The sequence below is a fragment of the Mustela lutreola genome, chromosome 8 (genome assembly GCF_030435805.1).
Source record: "Mustela lutreola isolate mMusLut2 chromosome 8, mMusLut2.pri, whole genome shotgun sequence".
NCBI lineage: Eukaryota > Metazoa > Chordata > Mammalia > Carnivora > Mustelidae > Mustela > Mustela lutreola.
The window spans coordinates 67,409,438-67,431,562 of NC_081297.1; the positions used below are offsets into that span (position 1 = coordinate 67,409,438).

The 22,125-nt window shown below is 39.3% G+C and overlaps 1 long non-coding RNA gene across 4 annotated transcripts in view; it reads left to right on the top strand.

The window, feature by feature from the left end:
- LOC131838843 (uncharacterized) overlaps positions 1-22,125 on the top strand; it is an 80,545-nt gene that overhangs the window by 23,656 nt on the left and 34,764 nt on the right. For 3 of the 4 annotated variants that reach the window (XR_009356713.1, XR_009356712.1, XR_009356711.1), the window contains exons 6-8: positions 9,374-9,469; positions 10,595-10,653; positions 21,617-21,699. This is a non-coding gene — a long non-coding RNA (uncharacterized LOC131838843). Of the gene's footprint in view, positions 1-9,373; positions 9,470-10,594; positions 10,654-17,294; positions 17,352-21,616; positions 21,700-22,125 lie in introns of all 4 variants that reach the window. The other variant, XR_009356714.1, reaches the window with a different exon arrangement.

Below are 22,125 nucleotides of genomic sequence, written 5' to 3' on the forward strand. Positions count from 1 at the left end.
CAGGAGTACAGTGCTCTCCTCGAGACTTTGCTTAAATCCCCTGGGGGTGCTGGCAGTGGCACCTGGCTGGATCCCTGTGAGACTTGGGTCTCACAGAAACCACAGAGACTTAGGCCCTATTTCCTTTCCTTAGGTCACTCTTTGACCCATGACCCTGCACAGGGGGTCACTGCTTGCCTAAGTTGCTCCAGAACTCGTGTTCAGGGGATCATAGTCTCTGCCTGTGACCTGGCCTACTTCCAGGAGAGCTCGGTTGTGAGCTGATCCTTCCCACCAGCCAGCACAGTGGGCTTTCGTGAGACTGAACCTCTCTAAAGGTGCTGATGCTCTGGTTTGAAGGGACTCATTCATGTTGGATATAGGAGATATTTAGGACTCTAGAATACCAAGACAGAACTCCACTTAGCTTTGGGTTTGAGTTCATGTAGTCGATTTGCTTTTGTCTGTTCCTATTCTGACTGTGGCTTCCTCTGCTCCACAACATCCCAGGGCAGTGGGAAGTCTGTTGGCATCCTTCACCCTATATACACTCCACTGCTGTAACACAGGGTTTACTTCACTCACTTTTCCCTGAGTTCCTTGCCCACTAACTCAAGCTGTCCTCAGAGGTGGTCAAGCCCATTTCCTCCAAAGGCTTTCCAGATCATGGCTTGAGAATTGAGAAGGCTGATGGGCCCTTCTGACCAGTGTCCTGCTTTGTCTCCAGTGGATATGGTGGCATCATGCTCTCTGGGAGTGAGGGACAAACATTTGTTAACAGAATGTGACAGTTTTACTCATTCAGCCTGCAGGCCCCTTGTCTATCCTCCTGGCTGGTGGGGATGTGTGAAAGTCAAGGGTGATATCAATAGGGACAGAGACCACTTTCTAAGAATGTGGGGATTTCAGCCTAGACTTCAAGAGAAGACAGGGTTAGTTGGAAGATAGGTTGTTCTGTCTTTATGCTATTTAAATTCCAAATTGTGAGTTTTATATGACCCCAAAGTGATAATAGTGGTCACATTTTTGGGCATTCCCTACATGAGACTTGAATTGTGGTCATTATCAAGAAAATGCAATAATGAATTATGGGAGAATTATTGGAAACCAGTACACACAGACCACACAATGCATAATTCACTGCCTTGCATAAGTGATATAATAGGTATTAAATAAATGCAGAGATGATATCTGTATGGTTTCAATATTGATGAGTTCAGAGTCATAACTCTGTAAGTAATAACAGCATTGCTCTCCTTTTTGGGTGTGGAAAATAAAAAATTATCCAGGAGAAGAATATTCGACAGTAAAGACCATGAGTGATAATTCCTAGACCTTCGCAGAAAAAGATGGTCCCTGGACATTGGCCATGACTGAACAATACAAACTAAAGTATTTCTTCCACTCCTTCCTATTACCTTGAATCTGTATTGTTAAATCCCTACACTTTCCAGGGGTCCACACATTTTATTAAAAAAAAGTATTTAATCAAAGTCTTTAGTTAGATAAGGCCTTGCAAAAAATTTTCCCAGGGATGTTATATACCACACCTATGGGCTGCTCTGCTTGGCTGTGACCTTTTCTTTCAGAGTTAACAAGTGTTAATTGACTCACCATACAGTACCAAGTTCTACGTCAAATGCTGTGAGTACACACCTCATCAAAACCTAGATGATGCAAGTACTGCCTTCAAGAGCCATGATCTTGCTGGTTGCATGACTTAGACATATGAAACTTATCAGGGGAAATAGAAGACCAGACATTAGATGGTGCTTACTGCATCTCGAAACATGGCAGCAATGGAAATGCTCAGTTTAGGTAGGGGTGAACTCAGGGTGGGCTGGTGTCTCCAGGAAGACTGGTGGCACTGAATGGAGGCCCCGAGGCAGATGCTGGGCTTGGAAAGGCTCAGAAGGATATATACAGCAGGCCGGGCAGGGGCAGCAGCAAGAACCCCTTGAGGAGGGAGCCCACTCCAGGAGTCCGAGGACATTCTGAACTGAAGAAAGCATCACCTCTGCTTTCCTGGAACTACACTGGCCCTGAAGAGTGTTTGGCTGACCTGGAGTGGGAGTGGTGAGCTATTAGGGAAACCCTGTGAACAGGAGATGTCCACAGGACTCTTTCCAGGCTGTAAGGCTCTCATTAGAAATCATCTGGGTGGTTTCTTCAACACCAGTTTCTTGGCATAGACCTAACCTGCCTGTCCCTCTCTCTACCTTATTCCTCCCACTGCCCTGCCAGCCCAGGTGTAATTTCTGTGCTGGTCTGGCTGCCATGTTCTCTATGCATGAATACTGGCTTTCACCTTGCACTCCTAACCAGGCCTCATGTGGTGCTTATGTGACATCATGAGCTCCAGACTTGATGTCAGAAGACCTGTGGCTAAGGTTCTCTCTGCCATTTACTGGCTCTGGGACCTTGGGCAGGTTACCACATGCCTCAGAACTCCTGTGCCTTTGTACATGGACACAATCATGCTCTACTCCTTACTTTATAGGGTGTTTTGAGGAGAAAATGAAGTTCTTTAGCTTAAGGAATAATTTCTAATACTTAAATAGAGCTTACTTTGATCAGGCAAACTTCTAAGTGCTTTAGATATGTTAAGCATTTTATTTTATTTTAAAAGATTTATTTATTTATTTTAGAGACAGAGAGCGCATTAGCAGGGACAGGGGCAGAGGCAGAGGGAGAGGGAGAATCTCTAGCAGACTCCTTCCTGAGCACAGAGCCCTGGTCTGGCCTTAATCCCCAGTGCCTGAGATCAGGACCTTAGCCAAAGTCGGAGGCTTAACTGACTGAGCCACCGAGGCACCCAATATTAAGCATTTTAATTCTCACAATAATGTTGCAAGGAAGAAACTATTATAAGGACCATTTACGTTGGGAAACATAGGCACAGAGAAATTAAGTAACTTCCCAAAGATTACCACACTTATTAAATGTAAGAGCTGGGATTTAAACCCTGGGTTACCCGGTTCCAAAATCTATTCCCTTAACAACCACATTATACTGTTTATCTAATAACAACATGAGGTACCACTTAGCATGGTAAGGCTTACCATGTGTCTGATACTGGACCAAAGGCCCAATTAACTCATTTAATCCTCACAATAACCCTTGGAGGTGCTATTATCAACTGTAGTAAAATGATTTGTAAGAAACCTCTACATACAGGAAGGGAGAATAGATGGGCCTCTTCTTATTCCTCCCACTAAGTCCAACTGAAACCCTGTCCAGTATAAAACAGTATAGAACAAACACTGGGAAACTCTGAGAAATGGAGAGGAGAAGCTAGACCATCTAGAGACCCGGAAATCTGAGGAACAATATGGTGTGAGTTCCCTGGGCTTTGTGTTTTGCCTCATCTATCCAAGACCTGGGGCTGAAAAAGTTGGAAACCTGAAAAGGCCAATGAGTATAACCCCAAAAAGTCCCAAGGGAAGCCTGCTCTTCTGAGCCAAAGGAGCAGCCTAGCAAGACAGAAACGTTTTACACAACGACTGCTCTACTTCAGCCAGACGCCTCAGAGAAATCTGAGCCCGCTGTTACCCATCCTAGTAAGGCTGAGTGGGGAGCCTGGACTTCTCCCCTTGTGAAGTTGGAACAAGGAGCACAAACTCTCTGCGAAGACGTTCATCCCCCAGGGGTAATGAGCATCCCTCCATGTAGCAGTGTCAATTGCGATCAGCTGGGGACCTTGGACTTCCATCTCGGTCTGGCAGTGCTGAGGTGCCCCTCCCCATCCCCACTGGGATGGTGTCAGAGGAGGCCTAATGCAGAATCAGGACTCTCACCACTGCACAGCGGTAGTGAGGGTCCCCAACATTCCCACCATGATGTCAATGGAGACCATGTGAGGAGCAGGGATGAGGCACCCCTATGCTGCCCAGCTGGGGAGGTATCCGTGGAGGTCTAGTAGGGAGCCAAACCCCACCCTTACCCAGCTGTGAGGAGAGAGCCCCCAGCTGGGCATCAACAAAGGCCTAGTGGAAAACCTGAACTTCTACCCTCAGTGGGAGATAATGAGGTTCTCCCCTCTTCTTCCCCTGCCCAAGTAGTATCAGAGGAAGCCAGATATGATGAAGGTTTAAATAAGATCTGGAGTCTCAGAACATGTAATTCTCCAAATGTCCAAGAAAAAGAAATTTCTCATTATACCAAAGGCAAGGAAGAGCTCAGACTAAACGAAAAAAGACAAGCAATAGATACCAACACCAAGATGATAGAGATGTTAGGATTATCTGACAAAAATTTTAAAGCAGTCATCATAAAAATGCTTCTAAGTCTTATTTCACTTAGCATAATGCCCTCTGGGGAGGCCTTTCTTGGAAAGGAAAGGGAAAAGAAGAAAATTAGGTCCCATGTGCTCATTTTTTCCTTAGTTTTCCCTCTAATATCTTGAAGAAATGTACGTACTCCCAACAGTTTCCTGAAATACGACGTTCAAATGATTCCCTGAATGTAACCATCAGGATTTCTTTAAATCCATTAACTAATCTCTTAGCAATTTGGAATGTATGTTACAGAGGAGTGCCTCTGTAGATATTTCCGTGTTTCTCATGTACTTGCTTTTTCTCCCCATCAACAGCTCATTTTACACAATTTCCCTTCTTTATTTCCTCAAATTCCTTTTTTCAATTTTTTAAGTCAAAGGTAGAATTTAACTATGTGTTACCTCTGAGATTTCCAGTCATGGCCTCATGCCTTCCATCCCTTATTTTTTGTCTGTTACCTCTGCTCACCTAGATGAATTAGTAAGAACTCTTGCATTTTTTAAGGATCTTGGTGATCACTAACAGTCTTTTGCTTTCCTTCCTGGTTTTGTATCTGTTCTCCACATCTTTCTCAAACTGGAATCTTGCTTTGTCTTTCTTTTCTTCTTTATTTCCATCATGGGATTTTGCTGGTAACCTCTTCCTATCACCCCACTGGAAGCTTATTATTTTTATTTCTTGACCTTGAGAATAAAAAAAAAGAGAAATATGTTTCAACACCACAATATGCTTTTTTCTTTTCTAAATCACCTTAGAACTAATGTTTCACATCAAGTGCCTTATAGAACAGAAATCTCAAAATCAATTTAAATTTTTTTCTTTACTGAAATGAAGGATGTCAGAATGATTGTATAGAACCTTCTTTCCTATTCTCAAGTACGTAAGAGAAGCTCCTTCTGAACAGGAACAGAATTCAGACATAGTTGGGGTTAACATGAGGTCTCTGTGGCATCATATATCATGGAGGTCTCCTGTGTCCCAAGACTCTTGTAATGGATGATTTCAATTCCCCAACCAGTACCCAACATCAGCACTGAAGTGTATTGGGGCAGTGCTGATTGAAATTTAAGTGTTCCCGTCCTTCATTTTTCTGATGAGGCACACTCACCCAGAAAGTAGTTTTGAGTAACCCTCATGTCTGAGACTGTGAGACTCTGAGATCTGAATTTATTCTCCCAGAGCTGGCCACTGATTCAGAGATCAAATTCTACTCAACTCATCCTAAGTGTAAAGAACTTATTTTAAGCTCCAGACAGCTTCTGGAATCTTGGGGAAGTGGGAGCTAGAAAAGTTGAATCCAAGGGGCTCTCTTTCAGATCTTTCTCTCTCCTTCCTTCTCTCTAGGTAGCTGTGTGATCCCTCGTGTACACATCTGCCCTCGTTCTCTCTCCCAATCTCTCTCCCTCTCCCTCTCTTACTCTTTCACTATGGACTTGTGGCTGAAAATGGCCACCAGGCCCAACATTTCATCATTGTCTTCCTGCCCAGCAGCCTCCTCCAGCTGACTCTGTATCTCAGAGTTCTAATTCCAAATCTCTGAGGAAGAAATTGGACCCCAACCTGCTCTTTTAGAGCCATGCCCTAAGCTTCTGGAAAGCCTATGGATGGGATTAAATCAGTGACTCTCTCGGATCCAGGGCTTCTCTTTCACCCATGGCAGGAGCAGTGCACAAGATTAGATTATCTGAATAAAGATGGGGCAATTGTTTTAAAATACTTAAATAGTGCATTCTGTAAGGATTTATTTGTTATATTATTTGTTATATTTTGGCAATACTTTTCAATAAAGGTTCGTATTTGCTGTGGAGGGAGAACTTGTTTTCTTACAATTCAGCCTGAGCCAGATGGGGACCTTCTCTTCTCTCTTACAGTAGAGTCTGTGGGGGCTGCTATGCAATTGAGAGGCTTACAGTATTTGGGGGATTGGACTACTGGAAAGAACAATGAATTGATGATTGGGAATCCAAAAATTATGACAAGGCCCCAATATTATCCTAATTTACTCTGTGATCTTGGCCAAATCGAATCACTTTCTGGGCATCTTTTTTTTTTTTTTTTTTTTTGTACAATGAGGGAGCTGGTGTTAATCAGTGGTTTTCATATTTTTTAGAGTATGAAAACTTTTCTTAATTAAAAAAAGTTATGGTTACTGCATGATAATGGTGTCAATTTTGTTGCCCAGGGAAAGAAAAAAAAAAAGCCCTATAAGTATATATTTGTTCCAAGACTTTTAATAACTCCAGAGTCTCTGGAAGTCCAAATGCCACAGGCTGGAACCACAAATTTAGCTGACTCTGAGGTCCCTTCTGACTCTGATATTCTGGGATTTAAGTCAGGAGAATATGAACTCCTCAGAAAACATTCATTTATTCAAGAGGAAAGCTGACATTCAATATTACCAGATCTGAGAAGTTTTTGAGGGAGATGAATTAAGGCTGACTTCAGGGTCTAAGAATCTTAGCAGAGAGAGAAGATGGGAGGAAGAATCAATATGAATAACTGTGGGAGACTATGGGGTGACATGACGATGAACAGGGTTACATAATGTAGCTCATGCCAGGGAGAGGATCTGATGCCACAATCACTAACAGAAGGAAGCAGAGGAGAAGGCAATCTCGAGCCCCAGGCAAAGCAGACTGACTCTTCTGGCCTTAAGCGAATATATTGTTTGTTAACATAATAAATATAAAATAACACCATAATATAATAAGATTATATAATAAGAGGTATTACTATGTGTTATATTAATTAATATTTACTGTTAAAAGGACAAGGACAGTGCAAGTTATCTAAGGAGAGGTTCCCCCCTCCTCCTTAATCACAATCAGAGTTGAAGTGCTCCTTAAAGCCTTCTGGTTTGACTTCTGTAAGGATTAGTAACAGTTGAGTTGACATCAACAAGGTACTGGCAATGTCTTAGGGTGATTTCTACAATATATGTATAAGAGACATACTCTCAGAAAAATACGTTCTTGTAGCTTGTCCCAGCCCTGTCATTTTTATATTTTCAATACTTTGTGTGCTTCATATCAAAAAAGAGATTGATTCTGAAAGACATCCTGCCTCACAGCACTCTTCCTGAACTTGGAAGGAGATCTGAACTTGACAGTATACATTTCCCAGAGTTACATACAGATTTGGGCATTAGGTTGAGGTTATAATGTCAAATTTCTACCCAAATCGTCTTCTAACTGCAAGGAGAAGCTTGGCAGGCAAATAGGGCAAATTCTTCAAAAATTTTTAAGGTTAATAATTCTCAGGACTTAAAAAAATCACTAATAGTTTAATTCCCATTTTCTAGCAAACATTCCCCTAGAAACATAGGAACTTCCTCCACCCCCCCAGGAAACCCCAAATGTAGGAACTCTAAGAAAAACAAAGTTTCTAAGAAAGTATTGGTTCAAGTACGAATCCAACTGAAGTGTGATCTGTATTCTGAGCAGCTCACAGATTGTAAGAAAAGTAGACTCTTTGCTTTCTCCTTGAAGTTGTAGACATGTACTTACATAAGAATTCTATTTCCTCTTTTAAGATGATTTAAATCATATTACTTGATTATTCTGTGAATATAGTTCACATATTCATGTATTGTGAGTGTTGTGTTCTGTTTTCAGAGTCAAGTCAACTTATAGACAAAGTGTGTTTAAAGAGCAGAATGTTTTTTTTTGTTTTTTTGTTTTTACTGAATAATAATTTTTTTAATTTTTAATTTTTTATAATCATATATTTTTATCCCCCGGGGTACAGGTCTGTGAATCGCCAGGTTTACACACTTTACAGCACTCACCAAAGCACATACCCTCCCCAATGTCCATAACCCCACCCTCCTTCTCCCAACCCCCCTCCCCGCAGCAACCCTCAGTTTGTTTTGTGAGATTAATAGTCACTTATGGTTTGTCTCCCTCCCAATCCCATCTTGTTTCATTTATTCTTCTCCTACCCCCAAACCCCCCATCATCACTTCCTCATATCAGGGAGATCATATGATAGTTGTCTTTCTCTGCTTGACTTATTTCGCTAAGAGTGATACGCTCTAGTTCCATCCACATCGTCGCAAATGGCAAGAGTTCATTTCTTTTGATGGCTGCATAGTATTCCATTGTGTATATATACCACATCTTCTTGATCCATTCATCTGTTGATGGACATCTAGGTTCTTTCTATAGTTTGGCTATTGTGGACATTGCTGCTATAAACATTCGGGTGCACGTGCCCCTTTGGATCACTACGTTTGTATCTTTAGGGTAAATACCCAGTAGTGCAATTGCTGGGTCATAGGACAGTTCTATTTTCAACATTTTGAGGAACCTCCATGCTGTTTTCCAGAGTGGTTGCACCAGCTTGCATTCCCACCAACAGTGTAGGAGGGTCCCCCTTTCTCCGCATCCTCGCCAGCATCTGTCATTTCCTGACTTGTTAATTTTAGCCATTCTGACTGGTGTGAGGTGATATCTCATTGTGGTTTTGATTTGTATTTCCCTGATGCTGAGTGATATGGAGCACTTTTTCATGTTTCTGTTGGCCATCTGGATGTTAAAGAACAGAATGGTTTTTAATCTAAACATTGACAATTGTTAAGTTGATGACATAGCTGATAGAAATTGAATGTGGAGACTGGAAGAAGAAGAAAAGACATTTCTAGAGGGACAGACAGAGAGAGAGAAAAAACAGAGAAAATAATGGGGAAAACTCATCAAAGAAACAGAAGGAAATTTCCCCAAATAAAGGACATGTCTCCAGATTGAAAAGTTGGACTGATTGTTCAGCTCAATTAATAAAAAATATGTCCACCATAAAGCTACAATACTATGAAATTTCAAAAGCCCAGGAATGGAAAGATCTCTAAAACTTTCAGACAGAGAAAGAGAAAATCAATGTACATACACAGTGCTGCTTACAAGAGTGGTATTTTTTGTAGCCTTATAAATCTCACTGCTCACAGAGAGTTTTTCTTCCACTTGAGCTAATATTGTGGTCCTAAAGGCCCATCTTTTGAGTTTAACCTCTGATCACGTCCCTCACTATCTTTTTCCCCACCTGATGCCCCCATTGAAAATATTGCTATAGGTTTCTATCAAATACTCAACACAGCTTATTCTCCCCTTGCCCATTTCCAGATCTGATGCTGTGACAGACCAAGTGTGGACTAGCCTGGATCTGCATCTTCTTGCTGGGAGAGCCATCTCTGTAGTCATTCTCTCTACTGGGAAATGGTGAGTGTGGATTTTCTTGGCTGAGGCAGCTGACCTCAGTCACCAGAGTACCTGTGGAGACTGGCCCCAGGCTTCTCTTACCACCCCCAAGATGTTGACAACACCTTTTTTTTTTAATACTGGGAGCAGAGTCAATCTACAAACACCATCATGCTTTCATGAGACTTCTCTCTGTCTATTCCCAAGCCATAGACCTGTCCACAGAGCATCACCATCAGGCAGGGAAGGTAGAACAGCAAGCATCTGCTTACATTAATAGCCAACACGTGGGTGGGTAGTCACTGTGCCCTAGAAGTAAGTACTTAAGGACACAGGCTTGAATTTATATATTTGTACAAGATTAAAGCCCCTTCCTTCCTTTGTTCTGACTCTGCTCTCCCTAATTTCCCTCATATCTCCTTCACGATGGTAGTACAATACTACCTACCCTACAGTCACAGTCCTTTTTAGGCAACCACTTCTACTTCTTCCCATTAGCATTTCACTGTTCCATGGGATTTTACATATTCCTGTGCCCTTCCAGCCTGCAGACACCAGAAACTGTTCAAATGGTCACGTCTACCATTTCATGTTTGCTACTTAACAAATTACCACTTAGTGGCTTAAAATAGTAACCAATTTTTAGCTCACAACTCTGCCATTTGGCAATTTGGACTGGGTTCATCTAGGTAGTTCAGGTCAGTTTGCCTGGAGATTGGCTGGTTGGGGCTCCTTACTTGAAATGTCTCATCTCCACTTTACATGGCTTCTCCTCTCCCAGCAGGCAATCCTCCCCCTCACCCCTACCACCTGGTAACTGCATTGTTCCAAAGACAAAATATAGAAAGTTGCAAAGGCTGTTTTTCCTCCCCGGTTTTATTGAGAAATATTTGAGAAATTTTTGAGAAATAATTGGCATACACTACTGTATAAGTTAAAGGTCTATAGCGTAATGGTTTAATTTATATATATCATGAAATGATGACCACAATAGGTTTAGTTAACATCCATCTTCTCTTCTAGACACAATAAAAATAAAAACAAATTCCTATGATGAGAGTTCTTAGAATCTACTCTTTTAACAATCTTCCTATATATCATATAACAGTAGAGCTATAGCTCTCATATTGTACATTCTATCCCTAGGACTTATTTATCTACTTACTGGAAGTTTGAACCAATTCCACATGCCCTCTCCACCTCAGGTAAGCACAGTCTTTTTCCAGATTTCTTTTCCTATGACTTTGGTTTAAAATTTTTTTTAATTAGAGTCTTCATGTAAGTGAGATCATAGAGTATTTGCCTTTGTCTGTCTGACTTATTCCACTTAGCATAATTTCTTCAAGGTCCATCAGATGATAAGGTTTCCTTGGTTTTTTTTAGGGCTGAATAATATTCCACTGTGTATACGCACACATTCACGCACATACTCAGACCCACACTGCGTCGTCTTTTTTTAAAAAAATATTTTATTTATTTATTTGACAGAGATCACAAGTAGGCAGAGAGGCATTAGCATTTCACTGTTCCATGGGATTTTACATGAGAGAGGAGGAAACAGGCTTCCCATGGAGCAGAGATCCCGATGCGGGGCTCGATCCGAGGACCCTGGGATCTTGACCTGAGTTGAAGGCAGAGGCTTTAACCCACTGAGCCACCCAGGCACCCCAGTGTCTTCTTTATCCATTCAAGCAACATGGACGCTTAGGTAATTTCCATGTCCTGGTTATGCTAAAGAATGCTGCTATGAACATGTGGATGCAGATATCTTTTCAAGTTAATGTTTTCCATTTTCTTTGGATATATTCCCATAAGCGGAATTGCTGGATCATACAATAGTTCTATTTTTAATTTTTTGAGGAACTTCCATACTGTTTTTCATAGTTGCACCAATTTCTAATTCCACCAACAGTATCCAAATTTTCCCTTTTCTCCACATCCATACCAGCATTTGTTATCTCCTGTCTTTTTGATGTGGCCATTCTATCAGGCATGAGGTAATATCTCCCTGTGACTTTAATTGGCATTCCTTAATGACTAGTGATATTGAGTATCTTTTCAAGTACCTGTTGGCCTTTTGTACTTTTCCTTTGGAAAAATATCTAGTCAGGTCTTTTGACCATTTTTTAGTTGGATTATTTGTATTTTTTTATATCAAGGTATAGGAGTTCTTTATGTGTTTTGGTATCAACCCCTTATCAGATAGGTGGTTTATAAATATTTTTCCCATTAGGTAGGTTATTTTTCACTTTGTTGATAGTTTCTTCTGCTCTGCAGAAGTATTTAGAAGATTTTAGTTTGATGCAGTCTCAATTGTTCATTTTTTATTTTGTTGCTTTGCTTTAGGTGTGACTTCCAAAAAATCACTACCAAGACCCATGTCAAGGAGCTCCCCCCCTGTTTTCTTCTAGGAGTTTCAAGGTCTTTAATTGATGTTTGTGAGCAGTGTAAATAGGGGTCTGGTTTCATTCTGTTACATGTGAATCTCTAGTTTCCCCTGTACCATTTACTTTATTTATTTATTTTTTAAAAGATTTTATTTATTTATTTGATAGACAGAGATCACAAGTAGGCAGAGAGGCAGGCAGAGAGAGAGAGGGAGAAGCGGGCTTACTGCTGAGCTGAGAGTCCGATGCGGGGTTCGATCCCAGGACCCTGAGATCATGACCTGAGCTGAAGGCAGAGGCTTTAACCCACTGAGCCACCCAGGCACCCCCGCCTGCATCATTTATTAAGAGACGCTCTTTTCTTCATTTGGTATTTTTTGCTCTCTTGTCAAATATTAATTAGCTGTATATGCTGGGTTTATTTTTGAGCTCTCAGTTCTGTCCCATCAGTCTATTTGTCTGTTTTTATGCCAGTACCATACTATTTTAATTACTGCAGCTTTATATTATAGCTTGAAATCAAGAGGTGTAATGTCTTCTGCTTTGTTCTTCTTCATCAGGAATTCTTTAGCTATTTGAGGTCTTCTGTGATTCCATATAAATTTTAGGAGCATTTTTCCTATTTCTATAAAAAGAGTGCCATTGGAATCTTCATCAGGATCGCCTTGAATCTATAGACAGCTTTTGGTAGTGCCAACATTTTAACAATACTAATCTTCCAATCCATGATCATGGGATACCTTTTCATTTATTTGTGTTTTCTTACATTTCTTTCATCAGCTGAAAGAAATATTTAAGGGGACCTTATCTCCATATTTATCCATATATATGGATATGGATATCCATATCCATATTTAAGGGGACCTTATCTCTTGTTTGAAAGAACTATGCAGTATTATGGTTATTTTTTATAATGTAACATAATGGAAAGTAGGGAAGGAGAGGGAGGGGCAAATTTTATTTCTCATTTTTACCATTCTGGTTTTTTAAAATTTTTAAAGTCCTGTATGTCTATACATTATTTTATAATAATAATGATAATAATAGTAAAACTGGATTACAGATATTTTATGTATTACTTAAATTACACACCAGGATAATAATCTTCTGATATTTTGAGGGATTCATGATTATGAGTCAAAACACTTAATTCACGGTACATCTTCAGACCTCTTTTAACTATAAGGCCAAGTAATGGCAGATTTCATGAACTTTTCAACATGGAACTCAGTACATAAATGCTTAACAAATGTTTGTTGAATCTGAATGAGAAGTTGGGAGCAAAAATAACATGTAAATTAGGGGAAAGTAGCCTTAAGATCTGTCCTATTAATTCAGTGTTTATAATCTACTTTTATCATGGAAACTTGGAATTTAATGAGCAAGAAAAGAGATTTGATTCAATTTCCATGCACTTGCAATGAGGGCTATTATTGGATGGAATAACAGCATGTCCATTGTTGTATGTAATAGTAGTTGGGAATTATAACCCAGGGCAGAATCAAGAAGGTCTTTAAACTTTAATTTTGTAAGGCACCAGTTTATTTAAGAAATCATGTATCTTTATAAATGCCAGCAATGTTCCTCAGCTATTTCAAGTGGGACCTTGGAGAAGCATTGAAACGAGCTATATCTTAACTTCCTTTCTTTAGCATCTGCAACACAAATTAGCAAGAAGCAGAAAGTGACCTCTTAATTTTGTTTAATAGACCCCATATTCAGTTTGGTCTGATGCTCTTACCAGTCCTTCTGTTTCTCCAAATTAAAAATTGATAAAGAGAAACAATAAGAATACATTAGAGAAATTCTTGCAGATTCTTAATCTAAATATATTTTCCTAAGTTCCACTTGTAAGCAACTGTACAAGTAGGCTGGCTATTTACTTAATGACCGTTAGAAGCCATCCTGACCCTTCCCAGGAAGGTCAAAGAGCAGCCTGTTATTTGGATGCCTAATTTAATTGGACAAAGGAAATTGCTTTCATCATTTTTACTTTGCCCTTCCTAATTGGATTGAATGTCAACTTTCCACGCGATGTTCTCCAACATACAGTCATGCTCCTAATGCAACCAGATTAGATCAATCTGCATCTGTCTTCATTGTACCCTGGGACTGCATAAACTTTGGATACGTATTTATTTTGTGGATTTCATTTCCATGTTAATTAGAATTCAGGTTCCTGGAATTTCCATTCTAAGTATGATAATCTTCTTATAGTCAGCATGATAGAAACAGCTGCATTTGTTTACTTTATGAAAGATGATGTTTCTTGCTCAGATGATCATCGGATATGTACTTTTTAGACCAAAGATTGTGCCTCCATTCCTTCTTATAGATTTATCAGAATATATTAATTTATCGAGAACTTTCAAGCTTAATTTTATTAGGTCACTATGTTTCTTGGAAGGCATAATGAACAACAAAATTATTGGGAAACCATACTTACTAATATATATATCTTTTCTTTTTTTTTCTACTATAATCTTTGCTCTCTCTCCAAGTAGGCTTTTTAAAAAACATTAACTCTTTTCCTAACTATAAAAGTTATACAACTTGGGGTCCCTTGGTTAAGCATCCAACTCTTGGTTTCAGTTCAGATCTTGATCTCATTGGTTGTGATATTGAACCCAGAGTCCAGCTCTGCATTCAGCAGGGAGTCTGCTTGAAGATTCTCTCCCTCTACCCCTCTCCCTACTCTGTCTCTAAAAATCAATCCATCAATCAATCTTTAAAATAAGATTTATACATGTCAAGTGCTGAAAACCTGGAAAACAGATAATTCTATTATTGTTAACATTTTGATGGCTTTCTTTTCATATACATGCAATAGATTTTTGTAAAATGTTATTACTCTAGGTAGATAAATATGATCTCAGTCCCAAAATGTTTTTTTTTTTTTTTTTCAACAGCCATCCTTCTAACCTAATCAAGATTCATTAGACAATCAGGGTGTCTGGCTGGCTCAGTTGGTAGAGCATGTGACTCTTGATTTCAAGGTTGTGAGTTTAAGCTCCACATTCGACGTAGAGCTTCCATTTAAAAAAAAAAAGAAAAAGAATTTATAGACAGTAAAATAAAGCAGATTATTTAATCCAACATTAAACACATACTAAAGATTTACTGAATTACTATATGTCACCCACTTTGATGGGTAAGATGGGCACAAAAATAAGTAAGACACATGCCTGCTTTGAAAAAGTTTGTAAACTACAGAAAAAACCCAGTCAAATAATTATAATATAAGGTACACTGTGATAATATTACTAACCATTTACTGGGTACTAAGTATACCATTTACTGGGTACCAGCTACCTTCTAGTCCTCATAACACTTCTGTCATGCGGGGACTGTTACTCTCCTCATTTTACAGATGAGGAAACAGATAGAGAGATGTTAGGTGTTGTGCCCCAAACCACACAGCTAGTCAGTGACAGAACTGGAATTCGAATCCAGCAACAGGGTTCAAGCCAGGTCCTCCATCACTCTTCGCCACCATAGGAGAGCACTCCAATGGAACATATCTTTATAAAGAGATACATGAAACTCTTTCAGAGTCTTCTTGACATGAGATATAGATTCAAGTCTCCCACAGGGTCATGCTAGGGTAGCTCACTTTCATCTTCTTAAAAGAAGGGACGAGCAGTAGAACATTCATCATTGAGCCTGTAGATCTAAAAAAGAGGTCCTATTGTTGCAGTAATGGAAAGGACAAGAACATCAAATAGTCAGGTATTTTGCCACACGAAGGGTCTGGGTTCATTTTTGCTGAGATTATAGAGAGTGAGTGCAGGGCAGTTTTACTGTTGGTCTGTGCCCAGGGTACACTCTGCACCCCTCTCCCCTACATAGGGAGTCATGAGGACCGCTATTATACATACAGGCTTTCAAGGACGATGTCTCTGATGAGACATTTGAGCAGAGACCTGAGGAAAGAGAGAGAATGCACCACGCCACTCTTTGGGGACTCCAACAAGCACAAAGACTCTGAGGACAGAATGCGGCTGGTATGTGCAAGGAATGGCAAGAAACCAGGTGGCCGAAGCAGAAGAAGGGAAGGGGATACAAGAGCTGATTAGGTGAGAGGAGCAGCAAGTCCCGAGGTGGGGGACAAACACGTGAACTTTGGAGGTGTGTAGTACCTGTTTCTGTCACGTTCCTCCACACTAGGTGAGCTGAGCTCTGTCCAGGTGATTCCAGAGCCTTTCCCACCATAGTCTCCTCTTCCGCAGAAGGACTTGGTGAGGCTATCAGATAAGCACTCCTGTCATCAGCATGACAGGAGGAAAATAACCACCCATGATGATAGCATTTAACCAAGCTAAACAGTATAAGATAACCTTCATTTCCAAAGCTGACAAGCAAAATTACGGGGATCAGCTGTAAGGGGGAGGGGGCAAAAAAGCTCGAGATCATTATTTCCACATCTAACATTAGCATCTGGAAAACACAGTATGTCTATAAAATGACAGTGCCAAAGATAACCATCGTGTGTGTGTGTGTGTGTGTGTGTGTGTGTGTGTGTGTATGACACCAGCATCCACACAAAACAGGAATCACTTCAGAGAGTAGAAAGGAAGACATTGTTCTCTGAATGGTCGTATCAGATGGACATATCGGAGTGTTAGCCACATAGCAGACCAGGCGACTGTGACGTCATTTGTTGAAATTACTGATAAAGGTCATTGGAAAATATCAGCTAACCTGAAGGAAAACATGAGTAGTCTTTCCATTCTTCTTCTCTTTCACAGAAGAAAACGTCCTTTGCCTGAAGAAATACTCCCTTATGTAAATCAAGCAGGAAAGGTGGAGATGGAAGGAGTAAATATAGGAGTCAGAATCTATCCCAGGAGATCTTGAAGGACATTCTATCTGTTTCCGCCTCCTCCCAGTTGTTTACCAGCGTTCTAGGCTTCCATTAGACCTAGGTTGGAATCCTTGTGCTTCAGGGACTTGTGGGGCCTGAGGCAAGCTCCCGAACATTTCTAAATTTCTGTTTTCTCATTCAGTAAGCCCAGACAACGAGAGAGTGCAATCCGTAGGTCTGTGGTGAGGATTATACGAGAAAATATATGTCAGCTAGGGTGCAGTATTGGGCACGTGGCAGGTAGTCAATAAATGCTGGCTATTTGTATTATAACTGAGAGAAAATTACTGAGAAAGATTTATCAGAGGGAAAAAGCATTTTAAGAATAAGGGGAAATTGTCAACTTTAAGAATCATTGTTAGTTTCCTAGGGTTCATCTAACATACATGTATCTGTTTTAATGCTTAGTTTATGTGAACTTTCTAAAAAATGAGTTTATTCAATATAGAGCTTTTCAGAATACATTTGGTTTTCAATTTAATAATATGTTAAAATTAGGGAAAATGTGAATTATCATTTAAGAAAGGCACACATCATAAAATTTAAATGATAATAATATTTTAAAAGCAAACATTTCTTTTTATATTACCAATAGAAAAACAGCAAAATCTTATTTATATGGAGCCATGAGTAAATGAAGAATACATACCATGTAAGTAAAATTCTCAAATTACTTAAACCAAACCCCTAAAATAAAAACTTGAAAAATACTTTTATGTTATTGTATCTATTATTTATGATGACACAGGCATAGGCCTACATATAATATTTTATGTAGTGGGCCATTTGGACAATATTCTTTTTTCTTCGTATTTTCTCATTGACTTTGGTTCATTAACCTGGACTTGAATTATTGCACAATACAGAAACGGGAATTGCCCTCAGGAGCTAATAAAGAGCTTGTAAGATAGAAACTCACCAGTCCAAATGGCCTGGCACCAAAGAATTTTTCAAAAACTACAATTGAAATTCCTTTTAAGTACTTTCAGGAAGGAAAACTTTTCCTTGACCCTCTTAGGGTCCCTGGTTATGCCTGAAGATTAAACTGGCTGAGACAGATAAATGGGAGAAAATTATGCAAATGTGTTTAATGTACATTTTCCGTGACACGAGAGGTTTCATAAGGAAATGAAGACCTGAAGAAAAGGTTAAGCCTGGACATTTTTTAATACTAGGTTTAGTGAAGAGGAGAAAGTAATGAAAAAAAGTAATAGGATAAAGGAGCATGAGGTAAGGGCAGTAAACTGGGAGAAAATAGCAAAGTCTGTTCATTTGGATTCCTGCCATCTTTGGAGAGGAGGGTGGTCCTTTCCTCCAAGTATAGGGAGGGGACGTCTTACAAGTGTCTCTGCTTATTGCTATAACCTGCTTCAGGTGAGAAGAGGGGAGTGCGTCAGAGAGCCCTTCCTGTACCTGTTTTTTCTCAAATTCTTCAGCTTAAAATATTCAATATTTTGGAGTATGTTCTGAACCCTGCCAACATCCTTTTTCTCTGGCCAAAAAGAGGAGAAAAATAAACTTTTTTGAAAAACAAATGGGAAAGGGGAGCTGCTCAGAGACCCTGCTCTGTGTTCCTCAGGGCCGTCACACTTTCAGCTTCTCTGATCCAGAATTCAAGGATGATGATGTGGCTTCCAGAACATTCCCAGTTCTCATTTCCAAGCTTCCTCCAACCCAACTTTTAGAAAGACCTTTTCCTGTAGTAAGACTCACTAACATGGAATGTAGCTGGATGAGGGAGGATTCTGACTTTCTTCCCAAGTCTTAGAATCCTGTCAACATGAAAATCTGAACTGATAATCATAGGCCAGCATGTATCATTTCCATGGCCATGAACTACTCCTATCATTAGTAAAGTGTCTGTGGCTTTTTAAAGGTAGCAACATAGCAGATAGTGAATGTGTCTTAGTTGAATTGAGTTAGAGGTGATCTTTCTCTCCACAAGAAGTCCAAAAAGAGAATACTGGGAACACTTTATTATAGATATTCAATCACTGAAGTAAAATAGACTAATTTCTTGAAGAATAAAAACTACCAAAACTCAGTCAAGAAGAAACATATATTATCTTAAAATTATTAAAGAAATTTAATTTACAGTTTCAGAAGCTCTGGAAAAAAAAGTTTCCAGACCTTGATGTTTTCACTGGAGAATCTGACCAAACACTTAATGAAGAAGTAACACCATTCTCCATAATCTTTTTTAGCCAGTAAAAAAGGAGAAAATACTTTTTAATTCATTTTTTGAGGTCCGTATCACACTGAAACCAAAATCAGACAATGATAAGGCTACCAAAGAAAACAGACCAGTATACCTTACAAACATAGAAAATCCTCAAAACAATGTTAACAAGTTAAATCCAGCGTTATTTTAAATGAATAACAAACATACTATGGCTAATTGGGATTTATCTCAGGAATACAAAGCTGGTTCAATATTCAAAATCAATCAACACAGTTCAGCATATATATATTTTTTTCAGGCAGTCACTGTGTTTTAAACACAGCACACAAGATACCCAAGCACCATTCATAAGTCTGAGTCATGGGTTTCAGATGGGAGCTGGGTTCATGTATAAATAGCCTGTGTATGTCAAACAGAAGAAAAGAAGGAAAATTTAGGATATAAGGTGGAAATCATTGTGCCCAATTTAAACATAAAAATCTCAGGCTTGTTATATTTACAACCCCTTAGAACAACTCCTCCCCCAAAAGAGAGCATGTCAAATGGAAAATTCTAAATAAGCTAATGTCCTCACGGTGAACTAAATAGAACGAATGATGTGGCATCAGAAAATGAGGATCTAGTTGTTATCTCACTTCCTGGTCTTGGGATGTACAGAGAAGGCACTGTGGCATTTTGTGGACTTAGAATTGTTTGAGGTCCTTAAGGGAAGGCTACTTGGACGATATTGACCATTTTGCATTCATTGATTCTGTGATGGTTTTGGGTTGATGGCAGAGGAATAGTTTGTGGTGGCAAAGAACTAACACTTTGAACATGTTGTCAATGTTTTAAAAAATCATTTTTCGGGGCGCCTGGGTGGCTCAGTGGTTAAAGCCTCTACCTTTGGCTCAGGTCATGATCCCAGGGTCTTGGGATCGAGCCCCTCATCGGGCTCTTTGCTGAGCGGCAAGCCTGCTTCTCTCCTCTCACTCTGCCTGCCTCTCTGCCTACTTGTGATCTCTCTCTCTCTCTCTCTGTCAAATAAATAAATAAATAAATAATCTTAAAAAAAAAAGAAAAGAAAAAATAATTTTTCCTCCTACTTCCCACCTCCCCTATGACTCTGGACATAACTTATGATCTAGGTGAAAAACACATGGTCATATCAATTGACATAGACACAGCATTTGAAAAACCTCAACATCTATTCATGATTAAATATATATATATTTAAAATATTAAAAATATATATATATATTTTTATAGCAAAATAGGACTAGAAGGAAACTGGCCCAAGCTGATAACGGGTGTCTGTAAAAACCCACGGCTAACATCATACTGAATGAGGAGGACTGAAAGTTTTTCTAAGATCACTAATAAGACAAATGTAATTTTTATGGGTGTGTACTTTGGCGTGAAACTCTAAAGCAAAGCAAAGAATTATTCTTCAAGCAAGGCTGGTGGTAACCTGTGGAAGGGAAGAAGAGAGGCAGGTGTAACTGAGACAGGACTCACAGGGGTCTTCTGTATCCTGGCAACAGTCTATTTCTTGATCTAATGGTGGTTTCATGGTGTTCACATCACAACAACTTGTTGAGTTGTATATTTGTTTTATGTACTTTCTACATTTGCATATATTTCCCAGTAAAATGTTATAGACGAAATGAATATTTTCAGAAATTTTAAATGTTAGCTTCTTTAGAAAAGAATAGTTTGATACCTTACTCCTCATAACTCCCTATGCTTTTAATATGAACACTAACAGTTAATAAATATTTGAAATAAACAATTGCCCTCTGGAGCTTTTATGGCAATCACACCAAAATCATGGTTTTAACCACTTGGCCTGGAACTTGTTTAACTTAGTTACAGTTTTTGGTTTTCTTGGCTGTACAGTATGGGGAAGGGGAAGGTACAACAGCTCCTAGGGATGTGGGCAGCCTCCCTCGCCCCTTCCTCTCCTCCACCCCCCGCACTGGGCAGAGCAGAGCGACATTAGCCAGCAGTCTTCTTATACTGTTCTCAGCTTCAATCCAAACCCTTCAGATTAAAAAACAATGTTAAAAATTGGCCTTAATTATCTAAAAGCTTTTTATATAATATCCTTAGAGGATTATTTATAGCAAAGCCATTTAATATCATTAAGATAATTCCATGTGCATTAAAAAAAAAAAAAAAAAACTTGAGTTCCAGTGATGGTTCAAAATGTCTTTCCTAATTTTTTAGGCTTCACCTGCTTAAAATAGTGCTGAAAATAAAAATTTGGAACAAAGGGATAGTAGGAATTTTGAAAAACAAGCATGGATAGAAATTAAAAATGAGTAAAAGTCCCATAACGAAATCCATACTTGTATCAGTACTATGGAGAAAACATAAAGCCATATACATAGGCTTCAGCAAAAGTGCATATAATAACCTCAAGTCTTTTTTCCCAGAATTGGAAAAAGTGACTTAAGACTTAAATTTTGAATTTTTATTATGAGCACTGGTTTACACTAAAATTTAAAAAATTCTTACTTCAGGAGACGCCTGGGGGTTTTCTAAAGTATATGTGTAGTAGACTATCTTTGAGTTTTGTTACACATGATTAACTTTTAAATGCATAGGTAGTAAAAAAGTAAAATTCCTTTCTTGGTGATTCCTGTTCATCTTTTCTATGAAAGATGTTCTTCATCTATTTCTTATTCACCCAATTAATCTCATTCATTTACTGAATAAATATGGAGCATCTAATATGTGAAACACTCTTCTAGGTGTATATCAGAAAACAAAGCAGACATCATTTCCTGCTCTTGTGGAGCTTGACTATGGAGGAAGGAGACAACAAGAAAAATTAGTAAGTATTTTGTACGATATATAAGAAGGTAGTAAGGGCCAAATTAGAACAGGTGATAAAGGTCAGCCATGCTGGGGCAGGGGCTGGGAGGCTGGGACTTCTGGCAATGATAAACAAGGCAATCAGAGTCGAACTCATTTGAAGAGATGGCATTTGAAGAAGATGCTTAACAGAAGGGAATGAGTAAACCATGTAGGTATTTGGAGGAAGAACATTCCAGATGGAGGAAACAGCGAGTGCAGGGGCTCTAAGGCCAGGAGGTTGCTGCAATGTTGAAGGAAGAGCAAGGAGTCCATGATGGCCAGAGTAGAGGGAGCAAGTGGGACAGCAGTCAGAGATGGAAGGGGGATCTTGTGCAGCATTAGAAGGACTCTGCCATCCACTCTGAATAAGATAGGACCCATAGGAAGGTTCGTGGTCTAGTTG